Source organism: Ambystoma mexicanum, chromosome 8 (assembly GCF_040938575.1).
Source record: "Ambystoma mexicanum isolate Mex_15411 chromosome 8, UKY_AmexF1_1, whole genome shotgun sequence".
NCBI classification, from domain to species: Eukaryota; Metazoa; Chordata; class Amphibia; order Caudata; family Ambystomatidae; genus Ambystoma; species Ambystoma mexicanum.
Window position 1 is genome coordinate 664,436,034 of NC_090929.1, and position 15,394 is coordinate 664,451,427.

Here is a 15,394-nt window from a genome sequence, read left to right on the forward strand (position 1 = left end):
GGGTGAGGGAAGGACTGAGTTATTAAATCCCTAGGTAAGAAATTGATCAATAACTTGTAAGAAGATGGCACAGATATACTTTCTTACTTGGAATGTTAGGGTGCTAAACCAAATGTACAAGGCCCAAAAAACATTGCCCTATTTAGAGAGAGAATAAATAGGAATAGCGCTCCTACAGGAAACGCATCTGGAACGTGATTGGGAGGCACGCTTTACCAAGAAAAGGGGGTGTCGTAGATACTTTGCTTCATTTTCCTCCCACTCGAGAGGGGTGGCCACACTAATATGCAGATCCTTAGGATTTTGACTATTCAAATATTCAAAATATTTGGAGGATAGATTGCTGGTAGTCACACGAATTTTACAAGGTTACTAAGTAACACTTATTAACTGTTATGAACCTAACGTAGATGCCCCAGGGTACTTTGACTGGGTTGCACACCTACAATTGAAACACAAAGATACCCTAATAGTGTGGGGTGGTGATTTTAACACAGTGATGGATGTACAGCTAGATAGATCATCACGGGTGCCCAGTTCCCTCTCGAAAGCGTTGCATAGGGTTAAGCAGCATGGCAATTCGTAGGGCCTTGTAGATGTATGTTGAAGCAACACCAAGCAATCAAGGAATACACTTTCCACTCAGTGGAGCACAATGTCTCATCCCGCATTGACTACATTTTACATCCGATTTAGGATTAAGATCACCAAGGACTGTTCAATCCACCCTAAAATGCTCTCTAATCACTCCCCAGTAGAAGTGTAATCTGACATCCACAATGGGAATGTACATAAGAGGGAATGGATATTCAAAGTGGATACCCTGACAGATATTGCATTTACGTAAGACCTTAGGAAAGAAATTATGCAACACTTTAAAGTCCAAATGGTTTAGTCGACTCCCCAATAATATAATGAGAAGCATTTAAATGTGTGATCAGAGGGTGGTGTATATCAAAAGAGGCAGGTGTCTGTGATGAAGTGAGGGAATTCATCACTTCTCCCCAAGGGGGAGACCTGAGACTAGGGGGGTGAGGCAGGTCTGCAACAACCTCCTTAGGGGTTGAGGCAAGTGGGACCCACTGGGAGAAACTCCACCTTTGGGGACAAGGACTCCGGTTCCCATGAGGAACTCCCTAATGCCCTACACATGATGGCATATACGGAACTAGCTGGTAAACAAAATTATTGCAAATTCCAAGACCCTGATGAAGAGAATGTGAAGTTATGTCGTTACCAGAAAGAACGAGCAGTTGTCTCTTTAAATTCAAGTCTCTAATTAACTGGGACGAGTATGTTGAAGAGAGAGGACACACAAAGCAAGACAGGAATAGAACGAGAGAGAGAGAGAGAGAAGAAGGCATATGCACACAGGGAAGGCCCCCTGTGCGGAGAACATCTGAAGGAGGTGGAGCGACAGCGGAGCACAAAGCCTGCGAAATGCAGAACTGCGTACTGTCAGAGACAGTGGGAGCGCAAAGCTTGGTGGTGGCGTGACCATAAAGCAATCATGGTTGGCAGGCTGCCCATTCAACAACGCTGATACTACCCAACGGAGGACGCGCTTACCGGTCAAGGAGACCATAATCGGACGACGCGAAAAGCAAACCAAGAAGCAACGAGAAGGAAGCACAGGATAAATGTAGAAATAAATAAATAAAGGTTTCCAAGTACCTACCAGCAACAGAAACATTACCCCGCAAATCTGAAGGTAACATGGAGAACAGGGATAGTGTGAAGCCAAAGGGGACTCGTTATCGCACCAGAGAAATGCATCCCAGTACCTATGATGAAATTGGGAAAACCAAGTTGATAAAGTTAAACTGTGTCGATGTGATAAAGACAAACATAGAAATCCCAAAGAGTGAGAGAAATAGAAACGGAACGTCAGTACCTCGGGAAAAGGGGAAAGTAAACCTTAAAGATAAAGAATCCAAAGGTACAGAGAGAGAAAACTATGAAGTAAAGACCATAGAAGTTTCTATGATAAATAATGTACCAGAATGTCTATATGAGGAAAGGCTGAATAATATTTATCTGCAGAACAAAATCCCATGAAGAAAAGGCATTAAACAAGAATCTTCAGAACCCCACAACCCATAATGAAGCATTCAAACAAGGGAGAACAAAACCCCCCTAAAAGAGGAGAGAAATACTAGCAGTCCCATGACAGAACCACAGGAGCTGATACAAAGGATAACAAGAGACTATTGGAAAATGGAAGACAACCAGGACTCTAAAAGAAGTAAAGGTGTAAAAGCACAACCAATAGGACAAGGGAGCCAGCCTCCTGGTTTTAGTTGATTAAACTAGTGTTAGGGTCAGATAGAATAGTTTTGGACAGCAGATTTATTATTTTGGACATTGACTTACGACTGACAAGCACCTTAGTTAGTAAAGTAGGTAGGGAACACCCTATAGCGATATTGAAAGATAGGCCCTATTCTTATTTCTTTAATAAAGATAAGTTAAAAATGTCCTATTAGTGTATGTGTCCTTGTGATTGGCCTTATGTCCTATAAACAATTTGTTCTGAAGTAGATAGATATGAGAGAAGCCTTAAAAATCTTGAAAACAAAAAAACAGTTAAGAGGTGCAGGCCGAAGCTAACTTGGTACTGCAATGAATCCAAGAAGCTGCAGCAAATACCTGGGGGGAAGGCATAGAGCGTGTCAATACTGGGAACGGCAAAAACCAAGTAGACATTTGGCCTGGCTAACGTGGGGAGATAAATCAACCCGCCCTGTTCTAAAAATTTAAGACGAACACAGGAGCCTAGAGCATAGCTGCTTGGATATCAGAGGTGCATTTGTCCGATTTCTAAAAACCTGTATTCCTCTCATATTGATAAATCCACATTGAAAATAGATCAATACCTGGACCAGGTAGCTCTATACTGGCTAACATCAGAGGAGATGGGCTTTCTTAATGCTCCAATTACAGGGCAAGGGGTAGGCCTGGCCATCAAGTGCCTCCCTGGAGGGAATTTGCCAGGCCTAGGAAGTTTACCGACCACATTCTATAATGCATATGCAACAACCCTGCCACCACACCTCCTAAGTGTGTATAATCCAGCAGCTGAGAGTGGCTCCTTACCAGGCACCATGAGTGAGGCTATGATTGTATTTCTGCTTAAACCCAACACAAACCTGATAGATTGCTTGGCGTACAGACCTATACTGCTTATTAACACAGACAACAAAATCCTCTCTAGAATATTTGCTAATAGATTACTTCTGATTATAACAAGGTGTATACTGGTTGACCAATCAGGCTTTGTTCGTGGATGGTCAACATCATATGGAATTAGATGGGTATTTGGCCTGATGCAATTAATGGATGGGAACTACCCATAGTGGTGGTCCTTCTCGATGCAGAAAAGGCGTTTGACTCGATAGAATGGCCTATGCTATTTGAAGTACTCCGGAGAATGGGAATGGGGCCAACTTCCTGGTGCTGGTTAGATTACTCTACTCCTACCCTACAGCCAAACTGTATATAAATGGGGGCTGACTGACACATTTCTGTTAGAAAGTGGAACCAAGCAAGGCTGCCTTCTATCTCCATTATTATTCACTCTAGCCATTGAGCCGCTGGCCTTACTGATAAGGGAGAAATATATACATTGTAGCATACAATTGTACACGCATAAAGTAATTATCTCTTTGAATGCGGACGATATGATGTTGATAGTCAAATACCAACAAGAAAATCTGGAAAAAACTTTGGGACTCTTTTGGGGCTGAGAACAAATATCACTAAATCAGTACAGTCCCTTCTTACGGGTGAATCTATTCAGTTTGCAGATAGGCTTGGATTCAGATGGCACCTTATTAAGACAAGATATTTAAGAGTGGAAATTCCTAGTCAACCAGAGATTTTATTTAAACAAAAGTATTAGACAGCCATTGAAAAAGTGAAGTATAATGTCGCTAGGTGGAAGAATCTGACGCTTTCTTTAATTGGTAGAATTTTGCTTGGTAAATTGACAAAACTCACCAAATTTGAAATTTGTTCATAAACGCCCCAATATTACCCCCACAAAGATACTTTAGGGCACTGGAAACAATCATAACAGAATTTACCTGGGCGGGCAGACAGGCAAGTGTCAGATGGAGCAAACTGACTGCTCCTCTACACCAGGGAGGAATTGCGTGGACAGATTTTGAGTGTTACTACCTGGCTGCACAGGCACAATTTCTATCATACAGACAGGCTGCATGTACAAATCGAATGAGCAATAGCCGCTCAGCATTACTGAGAACCATTATTCTAAATGAGCTGAAGTAACTGGCAAATAAGAACAATGTGTTTGCTTGTCCACACCAGGCGTTGGGCCCTATTGAGACCAAAGTTAGCACACAGTGTCTGTATTCACCTTTGATTCTGGCCCCATATATATCCGAGGTTGACTATACATTATTGTATCCTGAATTGATGAGTGATCATTAGCATAGATGATCTCTTTATAGACGGTAACTTTATTACACTAAATAAGTTTCAAGAAATGGGTGGCACCACAGTATTAGAGGTTGCTCTCTTCTTTAGATTATAAAATACAATGAAAAAAGTGCTTAGCACATTTCCCGAACAGCCGCAAACAACTCATCTGCTACATGACATGATACTGAAGGCTGGTGCGCTGTGGAATAATAGGAGCTAGTGCATGCCCCTCGGGAGCGGGAAAAAGAACTTGGAAAATGTCTTTGGGAAATGACTTAACCGAAGCCAAATGGAAATAAATTGGTGCGCAACAATATATATATAGTTTAATAGTCGCTTTAAACTTGTGCATTTTAAAGTCTTCCACCAGCTGTATTACACACCTGCTTGTCTACATATGTATTATTCAGATAAGTCTAAATGTTCTGAAAGATGTCATGGGGAGCCAGATGATTTTCTCCACCTCGCATGGTAATCTACTGTTATATAGAGGTTTTGGTCTGGAGCATTTAAAGTTGTTAGTGACATTTTGAAGGAAAATGTTACAGTACTCTATTTGGATTTTTAGGTCATGCAAGGACATTGACCCATACACCCGATACCTCGCAGGCTTACTACCTCTATTGGCCAAACACTGTTTTGCAAAAGCATGAGGGCACAGCCCACCACCATCAGTACAAGCTTGGCACAGAGACTTATCGTTCAGTTATGATATAGAAGAAACTTACAGAGATATGCCCTCAATATGCACAAGGTCCACAGGTATTTGATCCCATACAGAAACTACCTGGTGACTAAAACCTCTGGGAACTGAACTCACAGTACATCCAAAATATCAAGGGCATTGCTAGTCGTAAAGGGGCACTGAAGTGCACATGAATAAATAAATGTCTTGAATGATGGCCTTATATCACAGACTATCCCAAACAGTGGGATACTTCAGATACTTCACAACACCTCTGTCTGACTATGACTCAGCTCCTATGTTATGCTGTAATGTTCTGTTGAAATGTTAATAAACAGATCTTTAAAAAAAATGAGAGCCGCTGACATCAACCAAAAGCGCACCCTGTTGTACAAACCAAAGGCTGTAATGAATGACATTAAGTACTTATATTCATGCATTTGATGGTAAACTGCTGACAAGTCCAAGGAGGTAAACAGAAAAATGAACAAAATACAGCACCTCAGCAATGATCGGTATCAGAAACTTGTCCACCAAATGTTCTTAGTAAGGTGTCTGATGTCTCCACATAGCCTGATTCTTCTGTTCTTTTTCAGAGCTAATACAATGCATCTTACCCATTAAGCCAATTATATCAGCTCAAGGATGTCTTCCTGCATAATTCATTCTTTTTCTACATCCTCTCTTAAAGCTGGTTGTATATTGCTTGGCTTGTGGCTGATGAGGAAAGCCCCCTATCTTGAGTATTATTTCATGGGCATTCCCCCTTGAAGCAACTCATCTTGTCATTAAACACTTCAGGAAAAAAAACCTTGCTGTGTTTGCTGGTGCTGGTTAATGATTTGAATTGGCTGTCTTCATTGGGGTTGAGCTTGGGGCCAAGGGCCACCCAGATCTTCCACCCTAGATTTTCAACCCCTGTTTTAGTCAAATACATTTTCACTGCAGTCATTCTAGCCTTGAACTCTACACAGGTGTGAACAAAAATTATAATGTTTATTTCAGATCTATTAAACACTGCACGTGGCCCTGATATCCAACCTCTTTAGTTTCTCCCTCATTCCTTTCTCTGTGAGGTTCTCTCACTTCTGTTTTGACGTGATAGAATATGGAGAACAACTGTCCACCACCTTACAGACTGGAATCTGGTCATTCCGTAACTCGCAGCTTGAAGGTTTTATCTCCGAATGATCCTGCGGGTGACTCTTGATGATCATCACTCATTCCGCATCAGACCGTTCGTTTTCCAGGACGCATGCCATCTTTTCCTTTTGTTACAGAAAACCCACTAATCCCATTCACTAGGTCATTCAGAGAAGGAACGATAATCCATGCTGGGATCCTAAAATCGAAGGCCCTCTCACTTAATGCCTGACCCCCCCCCCCTCTCTTAGACAAAAGTCACTTCCTGTGAAGAGGACACCTGCATCCTTTTGAACTATCACAGGCTGCTTTCTAATTGTGCTCTCACTTCGTGTGTTTTCATGTCATAGAGGGTTGTAACGTTAGGCAAGGGACATTATTTTATTATTAAATCAGTTTAGAAGTCCATGATGTCACTGCCATTTAGTGTCCTGTAAACATACCAACAGATACATCCACCACGAATTGTGTACATCCTAAAATGTCTACAAGGAAACCCCTTTCACACAGCAGATATTTTACACAAATGAGTGTAATCCACATGTTAATGCATGGGAAAGGACCCCTTGGAGCCTCCACCCTTGTAAAAAAATATATCAATATAATCAGCAAGCTTAATGTAAGAGTAATGTTTGGTGACAGACCCTGGGTTCGTGGTTTCCAACAGACATGTACAATCTAACCTACAACAGATGCAATTGCTGCTTCAACCTGTGTGTATAATGTGACTGACACATAGGTTTGGGTCTTGTTGTAGCAGGTTTAACTTGGGTACCTCTTAAACTTGAGTGCCTCCTAAGAAGTCAGCCCAGGCTCAGATGTGGTTCTAATTAGAACAGCGGATGTGCACATCCAGGGACATTGATGAGACCAGACAGAGAGTGAAATATGGAGATGAACGCACCTCTTGGATTAGTGCTTGTTTTTGTGCTGGATGCTATAGAACACTTCGAGTCCCTTTTTTCTGAGTTTCACCAAATAGCACACCTTGCCAAGAAGCATCTGGCTTAGACACAGGAGATAGGTTGAGGAGTTTCTATAAAGGAAGAAAGAGTTCACAAATTGAATGAGGAAATAGGCAAACCACTGCCAAATGTGGACCAGCAGGGAGCGAAGGGAATGCTGAGAAAGCGCAGAAGCACGTGACTGAAGTGGAAGTAAAGGGGAGGCTGAATAACAATATTATAACCCCATGGCAGCCTCTAGTTCTCAGCAGCAGAATCTGCTTGTCTTTGAGGTTTGTTCTGGTTTACCCTGGCCTCCGCAACGACGAACAACGTCTTGTTGAACACTTTGGAGGTACATTCCATTTAGGTTTCATTCAGATTCGTGAAAAAAACAGGAGAGTTTACAGAAAGACAGGAAACCTGTAACCTGAAACGCTTGAAGATAAAAGAACGAGTGGGAGAGAGACACTGTATGGATCTGGAAACAGGACCTGCACAGGAAGAGGCAACATTTAAGATTAGTTTCTTGGTATAGGAAATGGCCCGATCCGGATCCAGTGACAAGCACAGGCATCACAGTAGCCATTCCAGCAGCAGCAGAAGCCATTGTGGCAGCTCCATAAAAATCAGGTCTAGGCTTAAGTTACTATCTCTTACAGGGCAACATCCTTCCTGCTTCAGGAGTGGGTCTTTGAGAGATATCTTCAAAAGAGAAATTCTTTACAGGCGAAATCTCGACAAAAATCCAAGGTGAAAGAAAAGATCATTTCAAAAACAAGTGATGATGGCACAAGTGCGAAAATGTACAATTAGCCTTGTAAATGAAACATTCACACCCAGAGCTTAAAAATGTGCCTTTTGTACTCAACTCACCTTTGGTAGACTTGATTTTATACGAATTGGAGAAAGCTGGGAAATTGCTAACTTCATGTACTGTTCTGTCTTCTCTTTTCTGCAAAAAAAATGTGCCAATACGCTGAACTGTTTGCGTCTTAAAGATGGCAGCTACTTGTGGATAACTTGACAACTGTATCAAGCTGGTAAAGTAAGATGCTTCGGTGGCTTGTCATGACCTCATATTGAAATCTTGCCCCTTGCTACTTGATTGCATTCTTGAGAGCAGCCGGGTTCAATTTATAGGACTGTGGAATAGCCCCTAAGGTGTTTGTGATGAAACCTTCAACACTGCACTATCAGAGTCCTATTTGAAATCCAGTTAGTCTTCAATCCATGGAAAGTTCAGTATCCTAGCTTCTTCGGTCTGCAGAGGGAATCAGGATAGTTGATGTGTGTGATGTCCGCTATGCGTAGTGAGAAAGTCCTGAATGGGGGAGTTGGTGCAGATGGGGGAGATGAAGTATCCAGTGGTTTGATTATTAGGGATACTCCTGCCTATGCCTTCCAAGTTTTAACTGCTGCTGAATATTTACTCCTTTTCTACAACTACGGAGTGCTGCCTAGATCTTGAGCTGCCTCACATATTTACCTCAAAGCAGGATGCTTCAACTGACAATGAGGATCTTTCACTTACCTCCAGGCAGGATTCTTCAACTAGCAATGCGAATCCTTCACTTACCTCCAGGCAGGATACTCCAACTGACCACAATACGGTTCCCTCTACCCCCAATAACATCTTTAATTGGCTAAACTGGTGCATTATGCAGAATGGGTTCTGTGAAAAAGTGGGTAAAAAGCCAGATATGTTGCAATTATTTTAGTAAGGTTGCAAAATCCCAATAGCCAGCAATGCACAGGATCATTTTTCAACGTATTTTCTTGATGCCTTTTCCCACAATGTATGCCAGTATAAAAACATTTTCAAGCTGGCTGTGCCCATACATGTCTATGATGGCCGCACCAACATACACCAGTATTCCCATAGAAGAACATACTCATGTTTGGTTTGTGCATAACATAAGTATAGTAATGATACTATAAGAAAGTATGTCCAGGCTGGTTCTGCCAATATTTGACAGTATCCCCACAGAAGAACATACTCCTGTTGGCTTTGCCATTAAAAAGGCCATGCCACCATAAGAAAACATGTCTAACTGGCACCACCAAAATACCAATCTAGCCACGCAGTAACAATTATCATGCTTTCTTTCCACAGATATCCAGAAAAACATGGCATGCCGCTACAGGAAAAAGCTACACTGGCTATACTAAAATGCCAGTGTGGTCACATAATACACATATCACGCTTGCTTTATCATAGATGCCCAGTAAAATAAATGACCATGCCACAGTAAGGAATTGCCAGACTGGCTGCACCCAAATGACAGCCTCGCCAGGTAATCACACTTATCTTGCTTGCTTTATCATAGATGCCCATTAAAAATGTCATGCACAGTATGAAATTGATAGACTAGCTACTTCAAAATGTCAGTCTAGTCACATACAAAACACATATCATGCTTGCTTTAACATAGTTGGATGTCCATTAAAAATGTCATGCCACAATTAGAAATGGCTAGACTGGTTGCCGAAAATGCCAGTCTAGCCACATAATAAACTATCCCAGCTTCTTATGCTGGACCTATCTTTGGCCTTCTACCTCATTGCCCACCAAAACCTATGTAACCACCTCACCACAACAGCCAAGTTATCCCCTGCGGCCACCACCTGGATCAGATCCTTCCTGGCCAATAGATCCATTTGTATCTTCATTAATGATTTCGCAGCCCTCCCCCCCATGACGGTAAAACAAGGCTCCTGTATTTCCCCTACACTCTACAACCTCTACGCAAAACCTATTTTTGACCACTTGATGCCCTCTGCACCTCATATGCGAACTATGCAAACAACACCCAAATTCTCCTCCCCCTCTCAGGCAACTGCCCCCAAGATATCTCATCCATTAATTCTATCTACAAAATCATTAAAAACTGGATAGCTTCCCACCTGCTTTGTCTAAATGATTAAAAAATGGATATCCTCATCGTAGGCTCCCATGTCTCTCTCCACAAACCCGACACAGCATTCATCATAGTTGGGAATCTGATCCAAACCTCACCCACAGCCAAACCCCTGGGCATCTATTTAGATGTCACCCTGGACCCATCATGCCAAGTAAATGCCATTGCCTCTTCTGCTGCCTAAACCGCCAAACTCCTTAACGCCAGCAAACCCTTCCTCTCTACGACTAACCACCTCACCATAGCCAGAGCCATCATCAGATCCAAACTCGATTGTTACAACGCCCTCTTTGCAGGCGCATCCAAACATAACCTGGACAAACTTCAAACCATACAAAACAATGCACTGCGTGCCACCTCAGATCTGTCCAAACACGACTGCATCTCTGAAGCAAGAGGAAATGCTCACTGGCTGCCAATTCGCAAACAAATCAAGTTCAAAACTCTCTCCATAGCCCACTAGTGACCCACCAACACCGCCTCGGCATACCTCTCCGACGCAGCGAGAAATACATCCCGCCTCGACAACTGAGATCAATGATCAGCCACTACCTCAAAGTACCTAGCTGTAAGCGAAAAAAATTCTGGAGGTTCCAGATTCCCTGTGACAGCTGCCAAGCTTTGGAACAACCTCCCCCTCAGAACATAACTGTCCTACTGGACTTTTACGAGAAAAAAAAACTTGAAAACCTGGCTCTTCACCTAAGCCTACCCTTCCTCTGCACCATCCTTAACATATAGCCATCCATTGTGTAACATTATGTGACATTTTAATCCCAATACAGCTTCCTTTCTCAATGTAACTAGCGTCAAGATACCAGAGGGTTCAGCGTGCTGCCATAAGTGCAAAAATAGATATATAGCACACATCAGACTTGCTTTGTCATGGTTGGATGCCCATTTAAAAGGCCATGCCACAATCATAATACATGCCTAAACTGTCTGTACCAAAATTTCAGTCTAGGCACTTAATAAGACTTATCATGCTTACTTTACCACAGATGCCCAGAAAAAAATTCCATACCACTGTAAGAAATGGCTAGACTGGCAGAATTAAAATGCTGTTCTAGCTACGTAATTGCTTATATCATGCTTTCTGTATCATAGATGCCAAGTAAAAAATGTCATGACACAGTAAGACATTGTTAGACTAGCTGCACTAAAATGACAGTCTAGCCATGCAATAACACATATCATGCTTGCTTTAGCATGGCTGGATGCCCATTTGAATTGCCATGCCACAGTAAGAAATGGCTAGACAGGCTGCACCAAAATGCCAGTGTAGCCACATAATAATACATATTGTGCTTCCTATATTGTTTATTTTTGAAGTCTGAATATCTGCACTCTGGTTACAGAAAGAAGTCAGAGTGCAAGCATTTAGCAGGGCTCTATCCCACAGCACAGGAAAAAGCCTCTGGCTTCCTCCGCTTTACTGTGCAAGTCAGGAACCAGGCTTCTGGGTTTCTGTCTGGTGTGGTCGCATGTGGAAGCCGGAAGCCTGGTGTCCCTCAGGGACTTTCTGAAGCTGGACGGACTGGGTCCCTCACCCCAAGGACATGGTGCAGTGGGGCCCTCTGGCCTACAGGGGCCCTTGCTACGCCAGTGTAGAAAGGATGTACTGTGAAGCACATGGGTTCCAAAGCTTTTGCAGCCTTTTAGTTTCTCCTGGATTCTGTTGGTAAGGTGTTGTAATGTGAGCTTAGGCTCACTGGGACTGGACTGAGGTGGTGTCATAGCTTGGAGTGTGGTGATGTCACCTTGGTCGTGGAACGTGAGAGGTGGAGGTTCTGTGGGTGATGGTTGGGCTGAGCAGATAGAGTGGGAGTGGGGTGTGGGGCAAGCCCAGTTTTTCTCCTTCCTGTCTTATCAACGTTGTCTATTGTGTCCCCTACGATCCTAACGTATACTTCAAGAGGTGCAGGACTTTGACAAACAATTTATAACCCGGTTGGGATTCAAGTGGTGTGCTGAAAAACTACTGTACTTGGGGGCATGGATTTTGCCTAATGTTGCTGATTTTGTGAGAGAAAATATGATGATGGTGTGTACTAACCTCAAATCAGATTTGAAGAGATGGAATGTGTTGCACCTTTCCCTTTGGGGGAAGGTGAATGCTTTGAAAATGGTGTCGACTCCTCGCGTGAATTTTGTTCTGAGTATGATCCCTTTAGATATTGAAAAGCATTTTTGGCGTGAGTTAGATAGCCTCATGTAGGAATTTTTGTGGGATAATAAACCTCCTCGCCTGAAGATTAGCAAATTGCAATTGCCTTTGTCTAAGGGTGGGCTGGGGGTCCCTAATTTTAAGGCATACCATCTGGCGTTTATGTCGCGGAATATTTTTGATTTTCTAAAATCGGAACATGAGGACTGGATGTGTGCAGAGTCTAGCCATGTCGGCCCTTTGTCGCCTAGGGCCATTTTGACCAGTAAGCCATCGCGAACAAGCGTGGAAGGCCTGCTAACTAGGAGTTTACGGAACTCTTGGGTGGCCTTGTGTGAGTGTCTGGGTTTCAATGCTTTGAGAGATTCGAGTGCTTCAATTTGGCTGAATCCATGTATTACGCTTGAAGGGAAAACTTTGTTCTGGCAGGATTGGTATCTAGCCGGGGTGCATTGGATTAGTGATTTGTTCAATTGTTTGCGTTGGATGACGGCTAGCGAATTACGGTTGAAGTTTGAAATTCCTACTTTTTGTTTGTCGGACTATCGGAAGATCAGGAGGGCGGTGGGGGAGGTGGACCTGGAAAAGAGAATCAACATAGACATGCTTGGATGGATACCTGGAGTGAGTGGATGTGGCCTGGTTAGTTATGTCTATAGACTGGTTGTGTCGAACTATCGGGCTAATGATGCTTTGAGATTGGATTGGAATCGGAGAATTGGTGAGGATATTACTGAGGAGGATTGGACAAGTATTTGTGAGAATGTGAAATTGTGTTCTTTGAATCTTGCTGATAGGTTGCGTCAAATACAGATTTTGAATAGAACATACTGGACACCTGAGAGAATGATAAAAAGAGGGATGAGTGACAGCTCGGAATGTTGGGCGTGTTCACATGAGGAGGGCACCTTGGAGCATATGTTGTGGGGATGTTCGAGGGTGAGAGGTTTGTGGTTCGAGTTTGATCAGATCTGTGAAAAGATTTTGGAGGAGACGGTTCATATGGATTTTAAGACAATTGTAGTAGGCTGTGGGGATTTATTGGACGACCTGACTACTTCCCAGAAGAAATGGATCTTTCGTGGGGCAATGGTGGGGAAGAAACTAATTTTGAGACATTGGAAAACGTCTAACCCTATTACTATTGAGGAATGGATTTCAGAAATGCATTCTCTAGCGGATATGGAGAGAGTGTTATATCAGAGAGAGAAGAAAACTACATTATTTAACAAGATTTGGGGTAAATTTCTGCTATTATATTAGACCAGTTCATTGATTGTTTTGTGACTCCTGGGGGGAGGTTTTTTTTTCAGCGGTATATAGTTTTGTTGGCTTTGTTGTCATTACTTTATGATGTAATTTTGTGTACATATTATTTCTATGTTGTGTTATTCTTGAAAATAAATAATTTAAAAAAAAAAGAGGTGCATGACTTTGACAACAAAGCTTATAAGGACATAGCTGGAGTCCCTTGGTCCCTACTTCTTTACATAAGGTTATAGGAAGAAGTCAATGTGGCTTTTCCCTTGCAGCCTGTGACCTTCCTTTAATTTGTTGATATAGATTGGCGTCTGCAATATTTGGCTCTCCAGATGTTTTATTTTTCGATGAAGTAAATTTACATGCAGTCTGCAAAAAATTTACATTGTTCTAGAGAGAGTCCTAAATATCTAAAAAGCATGTTTATTTAATGTTGTATAGACCTAGGACTCTTTACCCACAAAAGATGATATTTATTATTGAATACATGATCATGTGGGATACCTTGCCTGATACCATACTAATGAAGACCTTAATGCACTTTTCAAATTTTTACCCGGAATGAAGTCAGATGCTTTTGAGGGGCAAACTAGGACTTGTTCAACTAATAACATTTGCTCCATTATATATGAATATGCGCTCAGAGTAGGGACGATGATCATGAGCCATGTCAGCCAAAAAATTGCCTTTAAATATTTGCATATTTTTGCAAAGATAGTTTGCATATTGTTTTTCGATTGATTTGTTTTCTCCTGTTTACGATACTTCAGTTTATCTTTTATAATTATGAACTTCTCTTAACCCAGTCTTCATTAAGTGGTAGAAAGCTGCTGCTACATTCAATGTAGATAAAAGCAAAACTCTGCATCAGAAACTGGCCGAATCGGGACTTCAATCTTTCCTCTTTGCGTTAAATGTGTTGCAAAGTGCTATGTTAAAGTGTTCAAGCTGCAACATTGCTTCTGCTGGATGTCTAGAAATAAAAGTACTACACGGGAAATTAATTATCCAGATCCCCTTGGATGACATTGTTTCAGAGAAGTTGGGAGTAAGCCAATATTCTGAAAATTAAACGGTATGCTCCCATGAATCTCTGTGTTTAATTCCAGCCTGAATCTGTCTTAATTTCCTCAAGAGAGCCATACATTTTAAGTGTTAAGGTAAGTTTGCCAGAGATTTGGGCAGGTCCAGGCTGATTCCCGAGGAAAAGCATATCAAAATAGCTTCAGAGGCTTCAGGAAGATAGAGAAAGGTTAGAGGGCAACGACGGCTACATGTGATATAGGCGTTTATCAAGAGGAAATGGAATCCTGTGCGTCTGAGAATGTTATCCGAATAGGAAAGCACATTAAACCCTGGAGTAAGAAATCTCATTAGGTTAATGCACCTATTGCAGAGATCAATGTGTAGTCTGCAGGTCTTGGGTTTGAATCTGCATAAGAACAACTCAGCCTTATACAATTTGTAAAGTTGAAGTAGGCAGCTGTGACATTTCATGTTAGACCAGCAGAATCAATTACATGTCAGGTATTCCATGGTCTGCTTTTCATCATTCAGTGGTCAATACATTGAATAATATGGAGGTTTCGAATTTCACAACATAGGCAATTCATAACAGGTATACCTCTGAAAAGTCTGTTGGGCTGGGGAAGAGTCAATTATGCCTTAGCTGTGTGTGAAATGTCATCCTCATTGCTTCCATGAGGACCACTGCAGTTAATAATTTTGCAATGTGGAGAGTCAGTGGCTGTAGGTCAATACGCAAGTGAATAACCTCAGGAAGGCCAGTGGGGCCGAGGCTGAATGAATCACATGTGAAGCATTCATGATG

The 15,394-nt window shown here is 42.1% G+C and overlaps 1 pseudogene; it reads left to right on the forward strand.

Moving 5' to 3' along the window:
• The first annotated feature begins 7,159 nt into the window (after positions 1-7,159).
• LOC138472394 (putative RNA-binding protein Luc7-like 1 pseudogene) lies at positions 7,160-7,753 on the forward strand (annotated as a pseudogene).
• The last annotated feature ends 7,641 nt before the right edge of the window (positions 7,754-15,394 follow it).